We start from the raw sequence: 25,907 nt of genomic DNA on the forward strand, positions 1-25,907 counted from the left end.
AAACTGTATTAAGAAAGGCATTGGCCTCACTTAGCAGGGTTGTTCTTAGGTTTTTATATTAATTTTTATTCTTTGGCAGGTGTATATTCACTGCTGGTGTTAAGGGAAGAGATTTTTTTTGCAGAAAAAGTGCAGGTGTATATTTTTTGACAGGGAATTATATCATGTTTGTATTCATTCAAGTATGTTTTCAGGAAAGTAATATTGATTTGTATTATATTAGCTTAAGCCCAGTGCAGCTTCCTTGTTCTTTGAGAAGTTGGGCTGCTCTATTTTCCTTTAATTCTAGCTGCCAGTGAAATTTTAGCTTTTATTTAAAATCCAGGTAATCTTAGTTCCTTGTTATAGCAAAGGGGATAAGATAATGCGGACTAAGCCTTTCATCTGTTTCTCTGAGGGGGGGCGAAATTGGCTTTTGCATAGAGAACGCTCCTTTTGTTAAAACTGCTTTAGATAGGGTGTTGCCACAGTTCAGTAAAACAATTCCTACCTTATATTTTGCAAGTCACATACCTTACCTGGGTTGGTTTTGGTCACATGAACATGGATGTTTACTGGTAATCTAAGTGCTCCAGCTGCCTTTCAGTTTGTTTACCAGGAAATCAAGATGTGTAAACTGCAGGAAGTACTATTTGACCCTCTCCGGCAGTATCTCATTACAATAATTGCTAATCTCTGAATAAGACAGCCATGTTTTGTGAGTAACATAGGGAGAGAGAGGTTGTGTTAAGAGAGATTTTAGGTGTTTCCACAAATAGAGTGCTGTAAATGCTTGCTTTGGATTATGCTGCCTTGGTAGCATTTGATAATAGAGATCTGCTGACCCAGAGGTCAGAAGAGCTAGGATACAATAGTAGGTGTTCTTTCATTCCTCTCAACTAAGAAAAGAAAATATCACGGCTTGTTTTGGAGTGCTGTCACTGTTCTGTATCGAGGGGGTAATGGCTACTTCCTGATTAAACCACTATTCACAGTAAGCTGTTCATATTACATCTCTATTTGCTTGAAAAAGGAGACGTGCTTAATGCTTTTTTTCTTTTCAGAAGAAAAATAATTAAGGATTTTTCAGTTTAACATGTTTATGGATAGTGGGTTAAATGCTTGCTTTCATTTTTCTCTGTTTTGCTTTCTTCTGCCTTTTAAAGTAAAGAAATTGTTTAAGCTCTTGAGTATTAAAGCTGTAAAATATTTTTCTACAGGCACGCCTGATTTTTTACCTATGAGCTTTAATGTTTCAAAATTATACAACAGTGTTATATTGTGTGCATTAATTATATAAGTATTTGAATTATTATATATTCTGGTGAAAAGGAACTGTAGCATGTCATTAAGCAAAGTGGATAGAAGGTATTTGCCATATTATATGAGCTGAAAAGAACTATTTAGGTACTTACAGTAGTTATATCGTCTGAATGATTTCTATATATCTAGTATAATTCTGACTTAACTTGTTTTAAAAACAAATAATGATTTAGGAACTATGATGAACAGGATATAGGCTTTATTTTTATCACCAGTTTGTCATGCAGTTTGTAGTGATTGAATCCATTATTTAAGTATTTATTAACAGCTTCATATAGTACAAGCATTAATTTTGGGAAGTCTGAGAGTTTAATGTTAGATATTTGAAGATCAAACATGAGTAAATACAAACTTCAAAAGCAAAATGAAATTGATTACATCATGATATTCCATCTACTATTGATAAAATAATATGCTCCCCAAAATAAAGCCAAGAGCTTTCTAAAAATTGCTTGATGAAAAGTGCATTACTATACATAGATTGATATTTAATAATAAATCCCATTTAAACTCTGCAACAAACTTCTGAGTAAACATGAGGCTTAGGTAGCAACTTCCCTTACATTGTCAAATCAGCTGGTAAACCATTTTGAAAGTGAAGGTATCACAGTAAATCAATATTGGAAAGACTTATTTTAATTTTTGATTGACCATGATTGAAAGATTAACTTCAAAAATGCCAAGTTCATAATATCTGGCCTATAATCAGATCAGAATGTGAAATTCTGTGTCTGTATAAAATCAATACAGGTGGTCCTCATTTAGTGATCATGATTGCAACTAGCAACTCAAGCAAAACAGTCGCTAAGTGAAACCGCAATTGCACTTATGATCTTACTTCAGTTGTCCTTTGCTTTATAGACCTGCAAAGGTCAGAAATGCAAGGACTAGTTGTAAAGTTATTTTTTCATCACTGTTGTAATTGCAGTGATGAACAAGGCAGTTGTTGAATATGAACTATCTATATTTGGTGACAAGGAGGCTTTGTAGATATGTCGGCAAAAATGTTAACTTTTTATCATTGATGAAAGTGTAATTAGTTACAGTGAATGAAGTGATCAGACTCCACAATCTTTTGAGAATGTCTCATTGCCCAATTTATGTAATTGTTTTATATGATGGTTATCTATTAACTGTATTTTGGTTTTGCCTTCCTAGCCAGGTGCCCTGTGCTTCAGATATGTTGGACATGGTGGCTGGTTGAATATAAAAAATAGAATCCAAATAAATGGAAGGCATAAGGTTGTGATAGTGGCTTTAATTCCTCATAACCTTAGATAACACTGAATTTCTTACTCAGACAAACCCATTTTCGAATCAGCTCTCCTGTTAGGATCCATAGATCTAGGATCACAGCACAATATATTATGGCACTCCACAATATATTATTGTGCACAAAATTGTGAACATGGAATGGGGTTTTGGAACATTTTTTTCCACATACATGCTAAAACATAACTTTTAAGTATCAAGCTGAAAGTATTGAGAAATGACCATCACTATTGGTAAATAAAGGCATTCCTTTCCATTGATGGAAGTATTCCTTCAGTGATTATAAAAACCTTTGATTTAATAGAGACTCAGCAGAGAAGCAAGGAATATAATTTAATTGGCACCCTCCTTCTTCTTGTACTTTCCACATACTATGTTTCATTCTGGATCATCCGTGGATGAACAGTTAACATTGTGTAAGCTTTGAAACTCCAGAAGTCAAAAACATTATGAATATCTCTTTTATTTTCAATGGAGAATTTTCTTGCTTGTTAACTTCATATCTGCAATGAACTTTACTATAAAATTAACTTCAGCATTTTCTTACAACATTTTACAAGAATCTCTATTAGTGATCCAAGACCAAAGACTATGTTCTTCCTATGGATATTTCAAATTATTAAATGCTTTAAATCAGGGGTCCCAACCCCCAGTCCATGGACCGGTACCGATCTGTGGCATGCCAGAAACTGGGCCGCACAAACAAGCGAAACCGCGTCCACAGGATGCAGGCAGCACATGAAAACATGCTCCCTCTGGTCCGCAGAAAATCCTTTCTCCATGGAACTGGTCCCTGGTGCCCAAAAGGTTGGGGGCCGCCACAAAGAAGAGGGAGTCAGGCTATTCTCCAAAGCGCCTGAAGGCAGGACAAGAAGCAACGGGTGGAAACTAACCAAAGAGAGAAGCAACCTAGAACTAAGGAGAAATTTCCTGACAATTAGAACAATTAACCAGTGGAACAACCTGCCTCCAGAAGCAGTGAATGTGCCAACACTGGAAGTTTTTAAGAAGAAACTGGACAACCATTTGTCCAAAATGGTATAGGGTTTCCTCCCTCAGCAGGAGGTTGGACTAGATGACCTCCGAGGTCCCTTCCAACTTTATCATTATTATTATTATATAACAATTTAGAGTGCAGTAAATGTCTCGAGCACAACAATTTTCTTCAGTAAGATCCTTCAGTGAAGTGGATGAATAGTGTCTGTGTTTACTGGGTTATATTAAGAACTATTTAAAATATGTAGTTCAGAACAGATATCTTCATGGAATGAGATGGACTTCTAGCAAAGGCTAGAAGAGATGCTTGAGCAAGTTTTCATTTTGGTTCTGATGCTTTTTATTGGTTCAGGAATAGGAACAACTGGAATCTTATAAAAGCAAGTTTTTAACTAAGCAAAAACATTATTAGCTTGCAAGATATTTAGCTGTATAGCTCCTCTGTGCGCAAAAATGTATTCATCTGCTAGCTTACTTTGATTTATAGACAATTTATGGTTACCTGTCTTTCTCAGGCTAATATTTGAATGAAAGACTGATTTGTATCCTTTTCTCTTTCTCTTAATTTTAAAATGCCCGGAATTTCAGGCAGTTTACGTTAAAACAGGAGGTATAAATGTATAAATTTATCCACTCCTTGAATAACTTTTTCTCCAAGTTAAGAAAGTAGTTGAAGATAGCTGCATGAAAATTAACAAGATTAAAAAAAAGCAAAAACAAAATGTACAATAAAATATGTCAGAAAATAACTCATTTTTAAACAGCAATTTTTAAACCCTATCACACAGAACAATATTTGTCAGTCTTTCTAAAACAACAATAGCAAACCAATTTATAGCTGAAGAGCAAGCATGTACAGTATGTTCCTTTCAGGATTTTAAACATGGGGAGACAAGATTATTTCCATCCAAACAAAACATCTTTTGAGGTACATTCATGCATGAGAAATCCTGAGTTCTTTATAAAGCAATACATTCCAAGGCTATTATATATAATTGCATATGATATTACATCTTTGTCATGCTCAACTATATATGAAAAAATGGAGTCTATAAATATTAAATTAAAACAGGACAACCAAATACAAATCCAGAACTCATGTATCAGTGTTTCTACTGCCATATTGCACTTCTAACTTAGTAAAGTTAATAAAGTTGGTAAAGTTGACAGCCAGCTCTTCTTGAACATCTTCTACAGTGCCCAATCAGCACAACTCTTGTATTAAATTAATCACAGGATCATAATGTGTACATTAAACATTTTTAAAACCCATTTAAAGTCCATTAATTTGTTAAAATGTGGCATTTTAATGCTTTGTTTCATTTTTTTTATTACCAGTGACTCTGAGTGATATTCTTCAGTGGTGTAAAAAAGAAATTATCCATACAGAAGCATCTGAAACTATCGATTGACAATAATTTAGGAGTTCCTGACCTTGTTAAAGATGTTTTAATTGAATATATTACTGCTCAGCAATTTTAGATAACCCAAAGTCTTGCTGCAAGACAGTACACATTTATTTCAAAGTTTGATTAACAGTAGCAATACCTTTCTTGCCCGGAAACTCGGAAATAAAGCTTCCTACATTTTCCACACTAGGATTATCCCAAAATTCTCAAGGAAATTGGCATAAAATTTAAGTTTCTTTCTCAACTTTATGCAAAAATATATTGCAGCTTTTAATTCTGAAAAAAACATCTGACTAGATTCAAATCTCTGCTCCTGAGAAGAAGTCAAAGGGGTCAAATGATCACTGTCTAGTTTTATTCACTGAGGTCTTTGATAAAAATTCCAATTCTATATGAAGTAGAGATCAAAATGGTCAGTGATAAATCTGAGAACTAGGAAAGTTGAAATCATCAACTTTAGAATTATCTAATTTAGATAAGCAAAACTAGGGTAACCTTCATCTCATAGAAACAAATCTTATCAATCTGTTTAAAATATTAGCATATATTAATATAGGAATCTGTCTAAGAAGGTATGTCAGTTTAACAGTGTTATCCCTCCAATAAACTTGCAGTTATGTTTAACCTGTTAAAGTAAGTATGAGTCTAATGTAAACAATTTGAAATATTTATCCCTACAAATGAAAATATCATTCTTTGAATAATTATTCCAGTTTTTTTAAATAATTCAAATAATACTTAAAACTGTATTTTTTTTTACAATTTTTCATAATCACATTTGATTTTATAGGAAGTATATTAGGCTTATTCAAATTAATTTATTTACCTGATAATTACCAAATTGTACTATAACCAAAATTCTGGGAAAGAACATCAATAGTTATCAGTAATACACAAATACATAAAATATCAGCATGTAAGAATTTGTATTCAACTTTAGCTCCTCTGATATTCAAAATATACTCTGCTAATAAAGAAGCCAAAGTTTCTAAAGAATAAATTAAATACAAGTGGAGATATTAAATGACCTTGATGAGTTCCCTGAAGCATCTTGATATATGAAGTAATAATATTATTTATTAAAACACTGATTGATGGGTTTCAATAGCACATTTTAATTCAATTACTAGAAGAGAAGAAAAAACATTTATAGGTAATCATTGGGTTATCCTAGCAATTGGACCTGAGATTGATCCATCACTAAGCAATATAGTCATAAAGCATGACATCATGTGATCACATTACATAGTGATGACAATCCCAGGAGTTCCTGTTGTTGTCGTAATCCCAGGACCCCATAGGTTGTTGTGTAAGAAGAGCGTGAGTTCCAGGTGGGAAGAGAATGAAGGGATGCCACAGGTTGGTTCTGGGGACTGTGGGTAGGCCAGCAGGAGCAGTGGGCAGGTGCTGGGAAACATGGGCAGGTGCTGGGAAGCATGGGCAGGGGCTGGGAATGCAGGATGACTGGCAAGAACAACACCGGGATCCCTGGGATCTTGCACTGCATAGTGGGACTCTTTGGGAGAAAAAGCAGTGGGAGTGATTCATGGGAGCAACTTGCAACCTTCCCTGCTGGCTTCCCCATTTACTTTGCTTGTGGGAATCTGGCAGGGAAGGTGGCAAATGGCTTGTTGCAGTGACTGCAGCTTGCTGCAGTATGGTAATTGGAAGCTGGGCACTCAAGCGTCTGGATCATGATTGTATGCGTGCAAGGGCACTGCAGTTGCTGAAAGTTTGCAGACTGGTCGCAAGTCCCCTTCATTCAGTACCATTGTAATTTTGAACAGTTATTGAAAGAGTTGTCATAGCCCAAGGACTACCCAGTATATCCAAGACAAGTTATAAGAATGTAAACTTCAGTATATTAAAGGTCATCTCATAACCAGTGAAACAACTATTGCTGATTTACTTGTCTAATATGTCATAGAATAATAGAATTGGAAGAGAGAAGTCACATTATTATTCACATAGCTGATTTTAGATGTTATGAAATTTTGTACTATATATTTGCCCTATACGGTTGTTCAGTTTCAGGCATAAGAATAACTTTCTCTTCTGCATTTTAATGGTGTCGATGGGCAGGAGTTTGTCTCAATGAATAGAGTATCTGGCCATAGTTTTGTTCTGAAAAAGACAGAAACAATATTTTTATTAAAGCCAAATATTAGTCATTCAGAATACTTTAAATCAGTGAAATTTCATAGATTGACAAAACCATTCCATATTCATCATTCTCGTTATAGCCCATATATATGATTACAGTGGTACCTTGGTACCCAACTGCTTTGAAACTCATTGAATTTGGTAGTCAATGCATTTGGACACAAAAACTTTGTCCCTGTACTGATATAGTGAGCCTTGTGACCCACTACATCATTTCTTATGGAAAAAATGGTTTGGTACTCATTATTTTTGGTACTCATCACACCTCCCAGAACCAATTAACAATTACCAAGGTACTACTGTATATTATTTAACATATAAATTCAAATGACTATTCTATATAAAAAAAGTATTAAACAGTCTGTACTGTCATATCTAAATGCATTTACATCATGCCTATTGAACCCTGCCCAAGCTGGTCAACTCCCAAAGCAAGGCCTTTGAGGTGTACTATTTGTTTGCACATATCATAATTTCCAAGTTGCATCAATAGGTGCAGAGGAAGGGCCCAACCAATAGGCATTTATCCCTTTATTCCAGTCCATATGCACTAACTCCATGATATAACCATTGTAGATGTTCAATTTAATTGAGTGTGTCTGTCCCAACATTGAATTTCTTTGCATAATGAGATTTCTGGTTTGATATTGATTTAGCGTTAATAACTGGTAGTCCATACAAAGTTAATGGCATGCAAATATTAATATTTGACTACAGCAGACTTCAGATTCTTTAGAGCAAATATATACAGGTAGTCCTCAACTCGTAACCATTAAAAAAAATGGCTTACGACTGTTTCTCACACTTTGACCATTTCAGCATATTTTATGGTGATGTGATCAAAATTTGGGCGCTTGACAACTGGCTTGTATTTATGATGGTTGCAGAGTCCTGGGTCATGTGATCATCTTTTGCGACCTTCCGACAAGCAGAGTCAATGGGGAAGCCAGATTCACTTAACAGCTGACTAACTTAACAACTACAGTGATTCGCTTAAGAACTGTGGCAAATATGGTCGTAAAATGGGGCAAAACTCACTTAACAACTGTCGCTTAGCAACAGAAATTTTGGGCTCAGTTGTGGTCATAAAACGAGAACTACACACACACACACACACACACTGCTTTCTTTCTGAATTTTATTTCCTTAAGCATGTTAATTATAGGATTGTTTTTAAATTTGGATCTTAGCCAGGTCTGGCCTGAATAACCACTATGATTTAACAACATGGGAGTAATTTGACAACTGAACAATGAGAATCCTGAATTAGAATCTAAGGAGAAAGCAGAGTGATGCTTTTTATGTCACAGCATCAGTATTTCACATTTGAAAAAAACAGAGGACAACAAAAATAAAGAATAGTGTTGGGATTAGTTTAACTGCAGCAATTTTAAAGCTGCATTTTAGTATTGCAATTCTCTGCTTGAATTGCAGGAAACTAAACTTGTAGAAAAAGGAAAAAGATGTTAGCACATCATTTAAGGGGAGAAATTTCACAATTTATATTACAGTTAAACAGATAACAGACCACAGTCATCTGTCTGCTAACTCTGGAAATCTTCATAAAATTACTGTGAGTACTTCAGAGTAAGTGATTTTGAGTCTGAACCCATCATTGTGAGTTTGTTTACTTATTTGTTGGTTTTAATTTGAAATGGCAATGGTTTAGAAGAATGGACCCTGATGCCACAAAATTAAACATGTTCTGTAAAATTGTCTATACTTTTGGTTCTCGTAAAACTTTAAAAACTACTAGTCAAATAATAGTTAGGCCTTTTAGGGTGCTGAGTTTTAAGCATCTCTGTTTGATTTAAAAAACTCAAACTCTCCATCTATTTCCAGTGGACTAGGCCCAACTCAAGGAATAGGAGAATATGTTTTGTTATCTGAGCAATTTCTTTCAGGGCTTTTTTTGTCTTTTTGGTAATTTAAAAGTAGGTATCAGGAAGCTGTTAGGTGCTAGAACTGATCTAGAATGTGTTGCTGTGGATGAACCTAAAGATTTTATGTTTGCCATCTAGTCAGATGTTTATTAAAGGGAGTATTAGGTGAAAGTCACTCTGGCTCCAATACAGAAGTAATTTTGCAGTATAAGAGAGACAGAAACAGACTCTAAAGGTGTTTCTTCAGTGGTTCATCAACCTGTAGTTCCACTTTGCCTATTTGAAATGGGTGTAATTAAATGCCACATGCTTTCTTGGTTTTGTTTCCCCAAATTCTAGAAATACAGGGTATTTTGCTACACAGATCAGTTGTAGAACTTAAGTAAAACTCAGTAGGTTTAGTGGTTGGACTACAATCAAGTAAACATGCCAAGTCATTGGTCTTCCCCAGCTTCAGCCTTTTTTTAGTAGAGTTTCTCTAACCCTTATTTTCACTTACAGTGTTCTTTCTTAATTGAAGATACCAGAGTTCCAATTTTAAAATCATGATCCATCTAGAAAGAAATTGATTTTGAACATACAATCCCTTGACAGAGCACTATCCTAGCCAGTTAGAAAGTGGAATGCAGAGCAGAGGAGAAACCAACATCTAAAAGAGGGACTTTGTGACCAGAAAATCCAACTATACAATTTGTATATGAGAGCAGTGGTGGGATTCAGGCGGTTCGCACCACTTCGGCAGAACCGGTAGCTAATTTTTTGTTGCCCAGGCCCAGAACGGACTTCCAGAAGCAGCATCCACACAGAGAACCGGTTGTTCACATATTTGAATCCCACCACTGTATGAGAGGTACATTAAGATAGTGGAAAAAGTTTTAAGTATAATTTTACAAATCTGATCAATATTGCTATGTTTTACCTGCAGCCTAAAAACTGTTGGAACCATCATGTTTGTCCCTAATGTTGTCTCAAGCAGCCAGTTTGAGAATGGTCCTCAGAACCCCTGATCTACCTTCTAAGTGACACTGCAGCCAGAATAAGCCTATTTAATATGCTAATGACCTGCTCTTTGGATTAAAATGTTTGTTTGCCCAAAACATTGTTATTTATTTAAGATCTCTAGCCTGTATAACAGAGGGCTCTTCATGTGCTGACTGTTCATAATATACGTTTTTGTGTATGAAGTATGCCTTTACTCAGAAATCTTCTTTCAGTAGTGCTTTTCAGAATCCTATTGCAATCAACTCTTTAAACTTATATACTTTTGGAAAAGTCTTTTGTGTTCACTTTTTCAAAAAAAAAAAAAAAAGCAAAACAAAAAAAGCAAGGAAAAGAAGCACTTAATTGAACCCAGTCCAATTTTACCCATACTACTGCCTAGTACTGGGAATATCATATCTCTGTGGTTGTACTTTCCCACGTCCCAAGTTAATTAGTGCACAGTTCTGGTCACGTTTCTTTTAGTTCCTGACCTGTTATCAGAACTATCCTGTCTTGATTTCCCCTTGGGTTGCCCAAGCATGCTGTTTTCTTCCTCTTCTTGATTCTCCATCTGCCTTTTCGTGGTCTCTAAGCTGTTAGGCCGCAAAGCATGTTAAATCTGTAAGGTGCCTTCTAAACACAAAATAATATGAATACTCATATTGTCCTTTGGTGCTGCCCATTCAATTGTTCTTTGGTTTGTGACCTTGGGATCCAATTGCTGCAGGTGGAGGCCTCCTTTGTTGAATGGCAAGCACCAAAGGACAATTTTAAGTCATTATACCTACATCTGTGCTATGAACAGATTCTTCTGCATTAGGCACTGTCGTAATGAAATGTCTGAAGTCTAGAATTATGTAGCAATTGTAATCTTTAAGGTGAAACAAGAGCTTTCCAATCCTGGAAGTAACCTCGGGGATTTCCATAGAAAACATCTGGACTCAGAAAAATGATAGAATTGTTCCTCATAGGTAACAGCTGTTAAAATGGAATGACTGTCAAAGTAAACAATTCACGTCTAACCTTCAAGATATCAAATTTTGTGCTTGAATCATTAAGTACTGAGCGGCTTCTCAAATTACATTTCATATGTAAGCAAGCTTTTTCAGAGTAGTTTTGTGATAAGCTCAGTCCTTAAAATAGTTGCTTATTAAGGTCACTTCAGGAGCTTCAGCAGAAGAAGATACATACAAATCTTTACTGTACTTTAGTTTATCTTCTACCGAAGGAATAGGACACCTTCTATAAAAGGCAGTATTCTTTCAGAAGTTTATATGGATCTGGTTATGTGGTTGTGGCAAGACTATCTCATATGGGATCTCATATTCTTTTTTCATTAGCAGGATTGGCTACTATGAAGCCAGTTCTGAATCTTGGAGCTTTTATAACACTGATTGGGTTCAAGAGATGAACAGACTTATTCCCAGTTCAGCTGCTGGGTTAGCTTCCTGGTGACTATAGAAATAACTCTCAGCTAACTTCAAAGTGCTTTTGAGGAATAGAGATATGGAAACAAGATGGATAGTTTCTATGTAGACCTTTGGGAGAAAGATGGAATGTTCTTGGCTAAATCTGAACTATGTATGTATGCATTTAGAATTGATTATTTGGTGAACAGATTAACAGAGAAATATTACTTGCACCAAATGGCAGATGAAAGATATTCTGATCCTGCAAATGGACAAGTGAGGGGTGGGAGCAGTTTTTCATTTGTTGACAGAAAATTTGCACCATCAAAGCTTATGGGATTGGATTGCAGGACTTTTAGGTTAGGGCAAATATTGCTCCGTTAGGGATTTTCAGTACTGCCAGCAAAACAATATTTAAGCTGGTTCCTAAGGAATATCAATTAGCTTACCAACAAATTAACCGTGTATGGCTTTCTCTTGATTGGCTGAGATTTCTTTAATTGGGCAATGGGTCCGAACTGAAAAACATTGTTATACAGATGTGACAGAAAGGCATGAAACTAATCACATTTTGATGCAGTTTCCTGGTGGAATTAGTTGGGAAAGATTAATTTTGTGGAGTGACTTGATGACAAGTCTAGAAGCTTTCAGAAGTTTTAAATCACAGGAAGAATGATTTTTCTACCTATGTTGTAATGCAAATAAGGAATTGACATTAGGGAATATTGCTGAAGAGCATTGATGTATCTCTCTGAAAAAGCTTTGCATTTCTTAGACATACTGTTTATTAAAATTCAATACTTCTGTGCTAACTCTAATATAAATATTAGATTAACTGGAGTTAAAAAAAACAGTTTGAAGATGGAGCTTTTCTTGTTTTCAGTCAGCTATTTCTACTCATTTGATCCTTTAAAAAAAAAGTCTATTCATCAATCTGGCGCCTTTCAGATATGTTAGGACTATAATTCCCAACCAGATGGTCAATGAATATGCTGTATTCCTGTACTCTGAGTGCATTTGGGAGGTTTCAACTTGGGGATGTTTTTTGATAATATACAGGCAAACTAGTGAGTGATAATGACCATTTTAAATTCAATTTCATAATAGCTCTGCTTTGTTGTTGTACCTGAACTCTTTAGTCTGCTGTCACAAATTCCCATCCATTTAATTGGGTTTAAAACTATGAGGAGATAGATATGTTCCGTATGTAGAAATGATTACACACAAATAACTGCCAGACACTGTTAAATAGTTACTAGTATTTGTATGGGTATTAAACGTTGTTGCCTTAAAATGGCTGATGCAGCCTTCCTTCCCCTTGAGATATGTTGAACTTCAGACAGTGGAGTTGACGTCCATCTCATTTAGAGAACCTTTATGTAAGTGTAAAATATGTGTTTCTATATTAAAATTGAGAGCCACTTTGAACAAAGTAGCAGATAAATGATGACAATTGTTCAATTGGATTTGAAGCTGTCATAATGCTTCAGTGCACTTCCATGAACTGTAGCTGAAGGTTAAGTCACATTTTACTGAGTATTCTAATATTCTCTATGCCATACCATGCATTAAAAAAAGCAATTATAATGCCAGAGCCCAGGTACTCCAAACCTGTAAGCAATTTATTAATTCTGGTTCACCCAAGCTTCCACTCATAATAATTTTTCCTTCTACTAAGTTGTTGAGACCGGGGGTAATTTTTAAAATCTTCATCATTTGGTGTAACTTGTCTCTATAGATAATTTAAAAAAAAATACTGAAGTCAAATTGAAAAAAATTCCTAACTGGTTCCTACCTTTTTATACGAAGATCTTCCCATGCAATACACACAACCAGCTTTTGAATTTCCCATGATGGTAATGACCAAGCCAGTTAAAAATAAAACAATAGGGGGCTTCACTCAAGTTATCAAGGTGTTTTCATGAGTGGACTTGGTTTCGTTTAATCCAACGTAATGATCATAATCCAACATTAGTATTTCATCTAATGGTAGCACTTACATCAGTTGGTGCTAAGCTCCTACAGAATCCTCTTTACCTACTGCAGCCCTTCATTCATATTGCCTTCTGCTTGTGATGATATTACCAGCCTCCAAGTTGATTTCTTTGCAGTAGGTATCTTCAGAGAATAGATGGAACTAACAACAGGTTTTCTATACAAGATGAAGTATTTCCCACCAAGACAGGAGTGGAAAATTAACACCAATGAAGCACCATAATCTATTTTTTGCCCCTCCCCAATAAATTGGTAGGACAGTGTTCGACCATTTTAAGACATAAAATTTGAAAGAGGCAGAGTATAAGATTACCAATAATTTTTAGCACCAGAACCTCTCTCTAAAGAAGGAAGAATTGGTAAAACCCAACTCTGCTTACACATGCAGGTAATCTCGACTTAGAACAGTTCTTTTAGTGACTGTTCAAAATTACAACGGCATTGAAAAAAAGTGACTTGTAACCATTTTTCACATTTATGACCATTAAAACATCCCCATGGTCACGTGATTTACATTCAGATGCTTGACAACTGACTCCCATTTATGAAGGTTGCAGTGTCCCGGAGTCATGTGATCCCCTTTTGCGACCTTCTGACAAGCAAAATTAATGGGGAAACCAGATTCACTTAACAACCGTGTTACTAATTTAAGAACTGCAGTGATTCACTTAACAAATGTGGCAAAAAAGTCATAAAATGGGGCAAAACAAATTTCTCACTTAACAACACAAATTTTGGGCTCAGTTGTGGTCGTGAGTTGAGGACTACCTGTATTACATTGCACTGCATAAAATTAACTACAGATGTCATAGATCTGGAGGTTATAAGCCTTCAGCATGTAAAGAAAAATTTAGATCAAACAGCTGTGCTTCTAAATGAATAAACTGATACTGTGCACTAACCACGTAGTTTAGTGCACTAAGTCTTGAGCAAGCTCTTGTGAATTTCAAATGGTAAGGAAATAGTAAAACCAGGGGAGCCCTTGACGGGGCATTGCAGGACACATAATTCAGCCACTTCAGCAAAACTGAACAAACCTTGGGAAATACCATTGGAGAACATTGTGTATACCATCTTCAGTATCATGATAAAATAAATATTGGGGATCAACACTTTTATTAAGTAAATAGTAATGAGGCTTGGGGAGATTTGCATGTAACTTGGTAGGTTTTAAACTTGTTTTTTATTTATTTTTAATTCTGAAAGTGCCTCAGTCTATTGGAATGGGAGCTATAATAAATTTAAATAAAGTAGATCATAAGGCATGCTGAATAGTTCTTAAGCCGTGCTATTCAACTCCATCTTCCCTTGAACTTTCAGAGTATTTAGCCTCTAGTGTACAGTGAACTATTTATTTTTAAATAGTTTCTTTAGCTGAAATATAAGTTTTAATGGAAGAATAAATCTTTGCTTTAATATCTTATAACTTACAGTAGCTGCTATATAATAATAGGGCAACATATAAGAGCAAAACATTAACTGTTTAGTGAGGGTTTTTTAAACAAGCGGTTGAGAAAAAGAATAATTATCTTTAATCTAGACGTGCATATTTATTTTTGTAATTTGCTTCTTCAACAGACTGAATGCCAGAAATTTGGGTTTTAGCATTTAAAATGGAGTAAAATAAATAAATGATTAATTTTACGGAATTAAGTAGATGCTTCCATTGAAATAAATCACTCTGTGACAGTAGAATTAAGGAATTCTGAATGTATTTACGTGAGAGATAAATGGTGTTATGCAGTCCAAAAACCTTATTAATGGTAAAAGAGAATGGGGATATGGGAAAAGATATACAAAAAAAAAGCTACCATGTGAAAATGATCCATAATAGCTACAGTATACATGAATAATGTCCCAAACTGCCACCTAATAAATTACTGGTAATTATGTCAATTCAATTTAAATTTTTATTTATGCATGTGTTTTGAAATTAAAATTAAAAATAAGATTTTTCCCTACATGCTGGAAATTTTATGTTTTGCATTTTTTTAAAAACAAACCTCTGATACATAAAATAACTGCAGTTAAAATGCTTTCAATCATTCTAAAGAAATAATACCATTTTTGTTTGTTTATTTATTTTATACCTTAGTAATAAGAACATGATATCAGGTTTTATTAAAAACAAATCCAGAATGCCATATAATCATAGTGAGCTTAGTTTTATATTAGCTTATGCAAAAAATGATTTTTTTTCAGGAAATAACATTTTCCAAACTGAAAGAAGTGAATAGTGGAGTTTCCAAAACTACAGAATGTGCTTTGAAATATTTTTGCTATTTTATTTTGCAAAGCACACATTGTTATTTGTTTCAGTGTAGTACTGAATGCATGACTATGCATTATTTTTTTTTATTTTTTTTATTTTATTTATATCCCACCTTTATTAATTTTATAAGCAATGAAGACAACAAACATACCTAACACTCCTCCTTCCTCTTCCTATTTTCCCCACAACAACAACAACAACATTGTGAGGTGTGTTGGGCTGAGAGAGAATGATTTGCCCAATATTACCCACCTGGCTTTCATTACTAAAGTAGGATTTGAACTCATGGCTCCTGCTTCCTAACCTGGTGCCTTCACCACTAGAGCAAACTATACAGTACTATATTTCTTGTATGGACTAAATCAGGGGTAGTCAACCTTGGCTCTTTTATGACTCGTGGACTTCAACTCCCAGAATTCCTGAGTCAGCACAGCTGGCTCAGGAATTCTGGGAGTTGAAGTCCACGAGTCATAAAAGAGCCAAGGTTACCCCTGGACTAAATGATGGTGCAAACATGGCACAGATATTTTAGGATTTATTTGATGCCATTATCAGTTACAATCTTCTCTCTTCTTCTTCTTTTTCTTATATCAAATGTTTGTTTAGGGTGATTTATAGTATCCAGTTCAGCATTTGAATTTTTCAATTGCCTAGATATTATTTTATCACCGACCTCTGTTTCTTGTATTTCCTGTACTTTACAAAGTTCTGTCTAATTTTAACAATATTCCAGATCAGTATTGGTGAAGGTTGAAAAGTTTTTTTTTCCTTGTGCAACTTCTTCGGAAAAAAGAACATTCCTATCATACTTTTTTTTCTCAAATAGTAATAATGGTCCAGATTGAGCCGAGTATGTTTTTTTTATGTTCAACTCCCCTCCTTCTGTTTCATTGTGCTTGTGGCCTTTCAGGAGATTGTCCTGAAAGGGCCGCGATGAAAAGAATGGATACTGCCCTTGCTTTAGTTTAATGCACTCAAGGCGGTAAGCATTACTCAGTGTGATTCCACCCACATTGTGTCAGTCATATAATTGTATCCTGGGCTGTTGAAGATAGCTACAATTTAAGAAGGGGCACCACAGTTTTAGAACAGAAGAAACTGCTGCTGATTTCAATTAACAGGGTTTAGCTTCTATTTTGCATAAAGCTGTGATCCTGTTGTTTATTTGGGAATCAAGTCCACAAGATGTGATGGGGCGTTCATCTGAGGGAACAGGCATTAAGCTCACTCTGCAAAATTAATTAAGATGCCTAAACCTCTATTTTGGATTAGATGATGTTAAACACTTGCTAATCTAGAAAAGCTTTTCCTAATCTGGTGCCTTCTAAATGTGTTCTAGGAATGATGGGAGATGAAGTCTTACACTTGGAAAATAGCCTGGTTGTCAAAGTAGTACGAAGGTGGTAGTTGCCTGATCCTTGCCTGCCTTGATAATAATGCAGCACAGGATAAAATTAGTACATTTCACTTCTCAGGTGAAACCAAATGTGGGATCAGTGAACTGAGTTGAGATTTTTACCGGATCAGTGCATCATATCAACATGTTGATATTGTTATTACAGTATTTAGTTCAATGTCTGCACTGAAGTTGCCAGTGTGCTTCCAGATGTGCAATTCCTTCGCTTTGTTCAAAGAATCTTAAGCGATTGTCCAGATGTATTTGCCTTCCATTTATAATAATCCTCAGTCTTCCAAATTCTGGAGCTCATATAAGAAGCCTTCCCCCATGGAAACCTTCCGTACTATGGGGTGTGTTTGTTTGTTTGTTTGATATCCAGTTTATATAGTTACTTATCTCACAATATTGTAACTCCAGTTGACAAACAAGGATTCAAAGCAAAGCAAAAAAAAAAAGGAATAGTATAAATAACCCATAGCAAGAAAATAAATATAAATGGATGCCCAAGGCCTAAAAATATTCCACTTCTAATTGTAGGACAAATCAGTCAACAGAGCTTCACAGCCCAAAGGTTTGGGGGGATCAATCAGGGCTTTAATGCCTTACAAAAGGCTAATGGGATCAGGGCCATCCTGGGAAGGTGCTGACACCTAAAGAAGGCATGATACCTAGATCCCACCAGATGACACTCCTTAATAGATGGGACCTGAAGTATGCACCTTGTTGATCAAAGATAGACAGTCCCACAGTCATAGATACAAATTGAGATAACTTTGAAATAGATATCATCAATGTGAATTCTGCCCTGCCCCTTCTGTGGTGATTTTAAACCCATTTTGTAGTGAATAAATAGCCTTATCCCTTTTTTTACTACTAAGTAGAGCTCTGTTAATTACAATTGGTGCTGATTTTAATATTCTGTGTTAATGGATGCTAGAATGCTTGTTTTATTTTAGGTCATTAAATTCTTTATGAATGTGTCTTAGATATCAGTTTTGTTTCATTGTACACCACAAAATAAATAATAAATGATAACCAACCCCCCCCCCCAAAAATTCACCTTGTGCCCCTAATTACGTATAATGGCAGTGTTAAGGACTTTCAAATGTCAGATCTTGTCTTTACTGTGTCCTGCTGCCATATCATTTGAAAACAATTTTGGAAGAACGTTTCTTTTTTAAAAAAATTGAGAGACCACAAGAAATGTAAGTGAGCATCAGATTCCCTTTTAACCTATTCCAAGAGTTTCAAGTTCTCTGCTTTAAATATCACAGCTGTCGCTCATCTCTGATATGCGGCGTAAGAGCTTACACCAAGGAAACCTTGTGATCAGAAAGAGCTGCTAGTGGTCTGGTTTTACTATGCCTGGTTTTTTTTTGTATGCCTTTTCTTAGATGCGCAGTGAAACTTTGCTTTGACAAACTAATTAAGGGGAAGGATGTCCCTTACTCACAAACATCGCTCAATTACAAAAGTATGTCATTGAAGCCATTTGTATGAATAGTATCATTACTCAAAATGATGCAAGTGACATCATTTATGTCATTACACATATTATGCAAAATTGCTGTGGAAATTGGGTCCATTGCATGCACAGTCCATTGTATCAAAATCCACTAAATTGTAATTCAGTGAAAGATTCCAGTGCCTCACTTAATCATAAAAGCAAGTTCGAGTGCTTAATTATATCAACTTTATTGTTATAGAGTCGCACTTATTTTGGTTCTTGTATATGGAAAAGAACATTTTGAGTAAGGGTATGATGAGGAATATGGGAGGAAAAAAAGAACACCCATGAAAGAGTGATTGAGAGTGCTGTGGCATTTGAGAACTGAACTGCAGGTTTCCTGGTATATGAGGAGAAAGAAGTCCCTTATTTTCCTTCTACACATCCTAGATACCACAATATGCTAAGGTAGTCCTTGACTTACAACAGTTCATTTAGTCACCGTTTGAAGTTACAATGGCACTGGAAAAAGTGATGTATGGCCGTTTTTCACACTTATGACATTGCAGCATCCCCAGGGTCACGTGATCAAAATTCAGATGCTTGGCAGGTGACTCATATTTATGACATTTGCAGTGTCCTGAGGTCATGTGATCCCCTTTTGTGATCTTCTGACAAACCAGGTCAGTGGGGAAGTCAGATTCACTTAACAACTGTGTTGCTAATTTAACACTTGCAGTGATTCACTTAACAACTGTGGCCAGAAAGTTCATAAAATGGGACAAAACTCACTTAACAAATGTCTCACTTAACAACAGAAATGTTGGGCTCAATTGTGGCCATAAATCGAAGACTACCTGTATTTCTTTAGTAGTCAATTACCTTCTCCTTGTACTATTAGATCATAGATATGAAATGTAAATCAATTATGTATAAAAATAGAAAAGTACAAGTGTTTAGATTGCATTTTAATGAAAATTCACCCAGTCCACAGTTCTCAAATATCAATGAACCCAGGAGCAAGTAAGAAAACTTCCTGTATCTGAAATTTGTAATTAAGTTTGTTTATTGTATTAAAGAAAAATAGGTAGATTAGGAGGAAGTATATACCAAAATGTGTTAAAGACCATCATTTACAAAAATATATATCATATATTACAATTAAAAACATATAAAGATTGATAAGACTTTTTATTTTAACTTTTAAAAATAGTCAACTGATCAGGAAATAGGATGAAACTAAGTTTGGAAAAATAAAAAAATGGGGTGAAATTGAATTTCACACATTCACCCATGTCTAATTTTTTAGTAGGATAGGCACTTTATCTTTTTGAGCAGATCTGACCTCTGCAACTCTCTGGCATACTTGAAATGTAATAGATTTTAGCAAAATTTCATTCCTCTTATTACTGTTTCTTTTGGCACTTCATTTCCTTTTATGCCAATTATATAAGCACTGTGTCAAAAAATAAAATTAATTACCTGTAATTCTTGTTCTCTGAAGACAGAAGCCTGAGCCTAAGAGTTGTGCAAAGGTAGAGATGTGTTGTTACATTTAGCTTGTATGTCTCTGGAGGTTTCTTTTTTCTAATCATTCTGGTCAAATCTTAAAATCATTGTTGCATTACAACTCATAATCATCGACATAGGTGATATAAAAGCATCACTAATGTCTATCTGATTCCACTTTATGTGACTACCATAATGAAATCTTATATAGCAAAAAAGCAACAAAAAACAGCTTCTCCTTTTGGTATTTGTTTTGAAGATGAGACGAAGACAGAGAAGAAGGAAGAAAATAAAATAACAACTGTTGGCACAAACAGAAATGTGTGACACAGTGGAAACAGCAGGCTAAAATATTGATTCCTATCATCCATTTCAGGCAGATGGAGCCTATAGAAATAGTACCTTTTAAACAATTCTTCAGGGAAATTAGTTAGAAGACATCCTAACTAAATAATTGAGATGCTAGTATGCTCAGTGGTATTCGATGCACACGACTACACCCTGAAAGCAAAGGATTCCTACTTAAGTCCAGCAGCTGTGATTTCTATGCTGTGTTTTTAAAAAATGAACTAAGTCCATACAGAAGTAAGTTTAGAGATGATAGAACCTAAATGTTCTTCTCTGTGTAACTCCACAGAAAAGCCCTTAGAAGGGGAGGGAGTTGCTACTTTTGGTCAGACTTGCCAGAAGCTTTCTTTCAGATTTTATCTGTTGGTGATGGTATATGACTTTTTTTTATCTTGTTTTACTTTTTACACTACAGTGCAGCTTTTCTGGTTTCTCAGTATTTTTTGTTTTTAAATACTCACAGATACTGTTTGGCTTTTATTTTTTTGTTGTTAGCCTGAAGTGGGACAAAGAGTTACAGCTGATTCTTAACAGCAAAATAGAAGAGAATGAAAAGCAACAATTCCTGGAATTTATCTAATAGGAATAATACAAAGGCACATACAAGACGAGCTTTCTGCTTTATCTTAATCTTCCCAATGCATCTAGATGAAAATTGAGAAAGGAATTAAATTAATTCTGGGAAGGAAATTTGACTCAGTTCATAATATCACCAATTTTCCAAAGCAGAGAATAAGTTTCTGATTACATTGCATATCTAAAATTCTTTTCCATCCCAAGTCATTATTCATATTCTAACTAAAACTAATATTGTTCACTAAATGGCAGTAACAGTTGAACAGAGTTTTTTTTCCCTAAACAAAAGTAGAAATCTTTAAAAAGACATTTCTGTTGTGCAACAGATGTTTTCTTCCTGTTACGTTAAATATGATTTGATAGTACTATACAGTGAATTCCAATAGCAACCACTGCAGTTAGGTAGTTACCCTGATATTAATCAGGCAATAGAAAACCTCTATTAATATATATATATTATTTTTTATAGGATTAGGAACAGGGTTACGGTCAGGGTTAGGGTTGGGGTTAGGGTTAGGATTTTTAAAATAACATTCTCAATATTTAGCAAACAACATGTTGTCTGGGTTCATGTATTTAAGAAACAATGAATAATAATTACTTATCATAAACAATATGTTAATTAATCACCCAATAGTCATCTTCTTACCAATATATATTCATTGTCACATATCACATTCCTTTCTCCCTAACTCATTTTTCTAGCCATTGATAAAAATTATCCCATGTTCTAAAATACACTGAGTCTAACTTAAATGTATCTATGGTCTCTCTGACATCTAAGACCTGGGCACTTTTAGACCATATTATTTCAATTACATATTTGGTATATAATTAAATGTAAGTGACCATTGGAGAAGTAATGCCTTTTTATATTAAACCATCAGATAAGAAATAATGGGTGCTTTTAGAGATTGTATCCCATTCATATTTTGTATCCCATTATTAATTGTCTGGAGCATGAAATCTATGTTGATTTTCGTATCGGTTGTCCCATAGTTGAGCAGCATGTGAATCCATAAGATCAACATCTGGAGATGTCTTTCCCTCTGTGGAATGCAGATTTAGCCAAAGAGATGTTCTAAACCATAGAAATCCCATGCTTAATCTGCTGAGGAGAGAATTATTGGATAAAGAATCAAGGGCAAACAGCAAAATATTTTGAAACATCGTAACTTATTTTGCTAAAGAAACACTTGTATTACCTCAACAAGTACCACCAGTCTTTGAGAAAATACAGTATGTTTTTGTTTATTGAAATAATACTATAACAACAACTATAGGTTTTATTTTGAAACATGGATTTAAGTAATAATGAATTTTAAAGTTTAAATTATATAGGAAGGAAACTACGTTTGTTTAGGATATTTCAGCTGGACAGTTCTAATGCTAAGAGAAATTTGTCAGGGGATATAACCAATTTACCCCTCCCCAATGGGACCAGTGCTTTCCAGTCAACACCTAGCAACAGGAATCTGAAATATGATAGACGTGTGAACAGATCCTGTGCTGTGAGATTCACTGCCCATAAAATAAACCAATGCATTCTCTTAATAAATGTATCTTTCTGGAAAGGTACAAAGACAAACCAATGCTGTGTACTTATCAGCTTGTTACACAGTATGCAGTTGTCATTTTGAAAAGGATTGCAACATGTGTGTTTTTATGAAATACATTATTTACTTCTTTGGCTTCTTTGAGCCAAAATATTTCAGTGTGCCTTGAAATATTTATATAGTAATTAGTCGAGAGAAAAAGACAGGTTTTGCTCACAGTGTTAAAGGAGGCACACCGTTCATCCTTTTCAGTTCAGCTGGATATTCCTGCTTGTTAAAAACCCTGTTCATCACTAAGCAACCTGGAAGTGAAGTTTCAGTCCTTGTCAGGATAAATAAATAAAAATACCTGTCCTGGATAATAGGAAGATGGAAGGGCAAGTTATTGTATTATCTAAAGTATGTTTTATCTGTAATAAGATTCTTTCATTTGACACAGTTGGGTGTATTTGCCAACAGTGCATTAGGCAAAGAAAAAAAAATGGAATAAGCACTTGTTGCTTATCATAGGGAGAGCTGCTATATTGATACTTTTTTTATTCTCTCTTGTGAACCTTTGGGGTTGCAGTCTAATTATCGTTGATCCTCACTAATGACTCTTTCAGGGATTATCTCTTACAATGTCAGCCATCTGCTGTGGTTTAGAGTAATGAACTAACTGGGTACAATTAAGGCTTAATCTTAAATTTAAAAACAAAATTCTTAGGTCTCTCAAAACACAGTACTAGAAGATGCTACAGACAGAGGTTAGGTGACATACCAGTATTTTAGCTGGTTTGATCCACATTTAATAGGCCATGAAGTTTGGCTGTCGAGGACATTGTTTTCCGAGTTTCTCCTAAATGAGTAATTGTAAGGAATATCTGAATAGCCGCTCAGTTCTATTATATATGGAAAAATAATTTTCGGCCAACTGCACTTTATCTTAAAATAATGATACTACATGTCCTTAGTCTTCAGTTAATTCCCGTTTCTGAGAAAGTTTGTTGTATCGCATATTGCAAATAATCTTGGGTGCCAATCTTATGAGTGATTTTGCTGTTTAATTGTGAAAAGATAACACTGATACTTGAGAGCACTGAATATATATAGCAAATAAAATAATGTGATAAAATATTAATTTCAATACCTAGTTACCTGAAACGGAGCGTGCAGGAGTCGTGTGCGCATCCCTTGGGCTATAGGCTTTTCCTATTTAATTAACATAAAATCATGTTAATATTAATGTTCATAATAAATAATGTTAATTATATTGAGCTCTAATCAGTTGAAGTCAGGAAAGTCTAGAGCTGCAATTCTGTACTAATTTAACTGGGAGTACAGTGGGGCTTACATCTAAGTAGACTGTGTATTTTTAATCCCATTGAAACCAGTGGGAGACACCATTAATTAATGATGCAACCCTATAAAAAGTCCATCCAGAATTAAGTTCATTGAGGTCAGTGGGGATTTTTTTCAGAGAAGTCATAGAATTATATCTTTGAGTTTTATTACTTTCACGCTTAACTTGAAATAATTGTGGTTACTGAAGTGTTTCAGGGTTGTTATTTTTTTGTTTCAGATGTACTTGTGTGCCTGTGGTAATATTTGTATGCTTTTGTTTAGCTTTGGCCATCAGATATTCTATTAACTAAATTCTGCAAATAAATTGTGCAAACTTATACATAATATTTTAAATTAGAAATTTTCTACACAATACAAAAAAATAGAACAATTTCTAAAATGTTATTTAAAAAAGAAGCATGTTAAAATATTCGACAAAAACATAGGTCCACTTTCTTTGTGATGTAAATAGATCCACCCAAGTATCAGTGCATCAATTTTAGCAAATGCCATCTTTAGAAAAATCTAATCCAAAATATTCATCTTTGACAATACTATAAATCTATGCTTCCCCATTATAATTTTCACAATTGTGAAAAAATAATTTGAAATCTTACCATTTCAACTACATCAAATAATATAAAAAATGGTTTTCTATAAAATAATGAGCTTCGCCAGGATATGCAATTTACACGATATATTAAAATCAGAATATCTCAGGATCAAAAAACAATGAGGAGCTCCAGATCTTGAAATGGGTTGTTGATTCTGCACTCCCATAAGCAGATGGAAAGATAAAGCCAAGACAAAAACTAGGGCCTAATGTGTTATAACATTTGGGAAAACATAAGGGTATAATGTTATTTTGCGATGGCAATAAAGAATTTTATTTGTAATTCTTGGCTGTTGTCTAGCAGTTCCGGTGCCATAACCTGAACTAACCATCAATCCAAGGACAGAATAATTTTATTTGTAACTCTGTAAATAATGTCTATTTAAAACTCAAAACATTATGTCCTGGAAGTTCTGTCAACTCAATTCAAGTTGGCTGCAGTTCAGACAAAGCAAAAGATTTGCTTGTTCTGCATTCAGATGAAACAAAAATGAAAAATGTTTCAGATGTTCTGGCCATAGGCACATAGAAAACAAGCTTCTTTGCTGCAAAAATCTGGTAAACTGCTAGACAACGGCCAAGAGTTAACAAATAAAATTCTTTATTGCCATTGCAAATGCTTGTCTAAGAGCCTTAGCTCTTAGCTTTCCTTGAACCTAAAGCACCCATTTGTCCTGAAGGTATAAGGCATTCTTATTGAGCAGACTGTGAGGAGGAAGAAGCTGGTCTGTCTTTTTCATCTCTCAGACACCACATAACTCTTTCAATCATTTACCTCCTTCATAGCAGAAGGAAGGACAGACAAAGGCTCGTTCTTGTTTTTTATGTACTCAGCGTGTGGTCCTCAATGGAACCGCATCTACATGGACGGAAGTGTGTAGTGGGGTGCCCCAGGGCTCTGTTCTGGGCCCAGTGCTCTTCAACATCTTCATCATCGATTTGGACGAGGGGATAGATGGGGAACTCATCAAATTTGCAGACGACACAAAGCTGGCAGGAATAGCCAACACTCCAGAAGACAGGCTTAGGATACAGGAGGATCTGGACAGACTTGAACACTGGGCACTATCTAACAAAATGAAATTCAATAGTGAAAAAAGTAAGGTTCTACATTTAGGCAAGAAAAACCAAATGTACAGGTATAGTATAAGGGGGTACCTTGCTCAATAGTAGTAACTGTGAGAGGGACCTCGGAGTCCTAGTGGACAATCACTTAAATATGAGCCAGCAGTGTGCTGCAGCTGCCAAAGAGGCCAACACAGTGCTAGGCTGCATTAACAGAGGGATAGAATCAAGGTCACGAGACCGCCTTCTGCCGCAGATTCCCTCCCACAGACCGGTACGCTCCCACAGAGTGGGTCTCCTCAGGGTGCCGTCGGCCAAGCAATGTCGGCTGGCGACCCCCAGGGGGAGGGCCTTCTCTGTGGGTGCCCCTACCCTCTGGAATGAACTAC

The 25,907-nt window shown here is 35.2% G+C and overlaps 1 protein-coding gene across 1 annotated transcript in view; it reads left to right on the forward strand.

Annotated features, from left to right (window-relative positions):
- Positions 1-638: 638 nt before the first annotated feature.
- The window catches only part of BAZ2B (bromodomain adjacent to zinc finger domain 2B), a 128,548-nt gene continuing 103,279 nt past the window's right edge, over positions 639-25,907 (forward strand). The window contains exon 1 of the mRNA XM_029283922.1: positions 639-973. The gene's annotated coding sequence lies outside the window, so the exon portion shown is untranslated. The remainder of the gene's footprint in view (positions 974-25,907) is intronic.

This window comes from Protobothrops mucrosquamatus, unplaced genomic scaffold (assembly GCF_001527695.2).
Source record: "Protobothrops mucrosquamatus isolate PMUCROS unplaced genomic scaffold, P.Mucros_1.0 scaffold279, whole genome shotgun sequence".
Lineage (NCBI taxonomy): Eukaryota > Metazoa > Chordata > Lepidosauria > Squamata > Viperidae > Protobothrops > Protobothrops mucrosquamatus.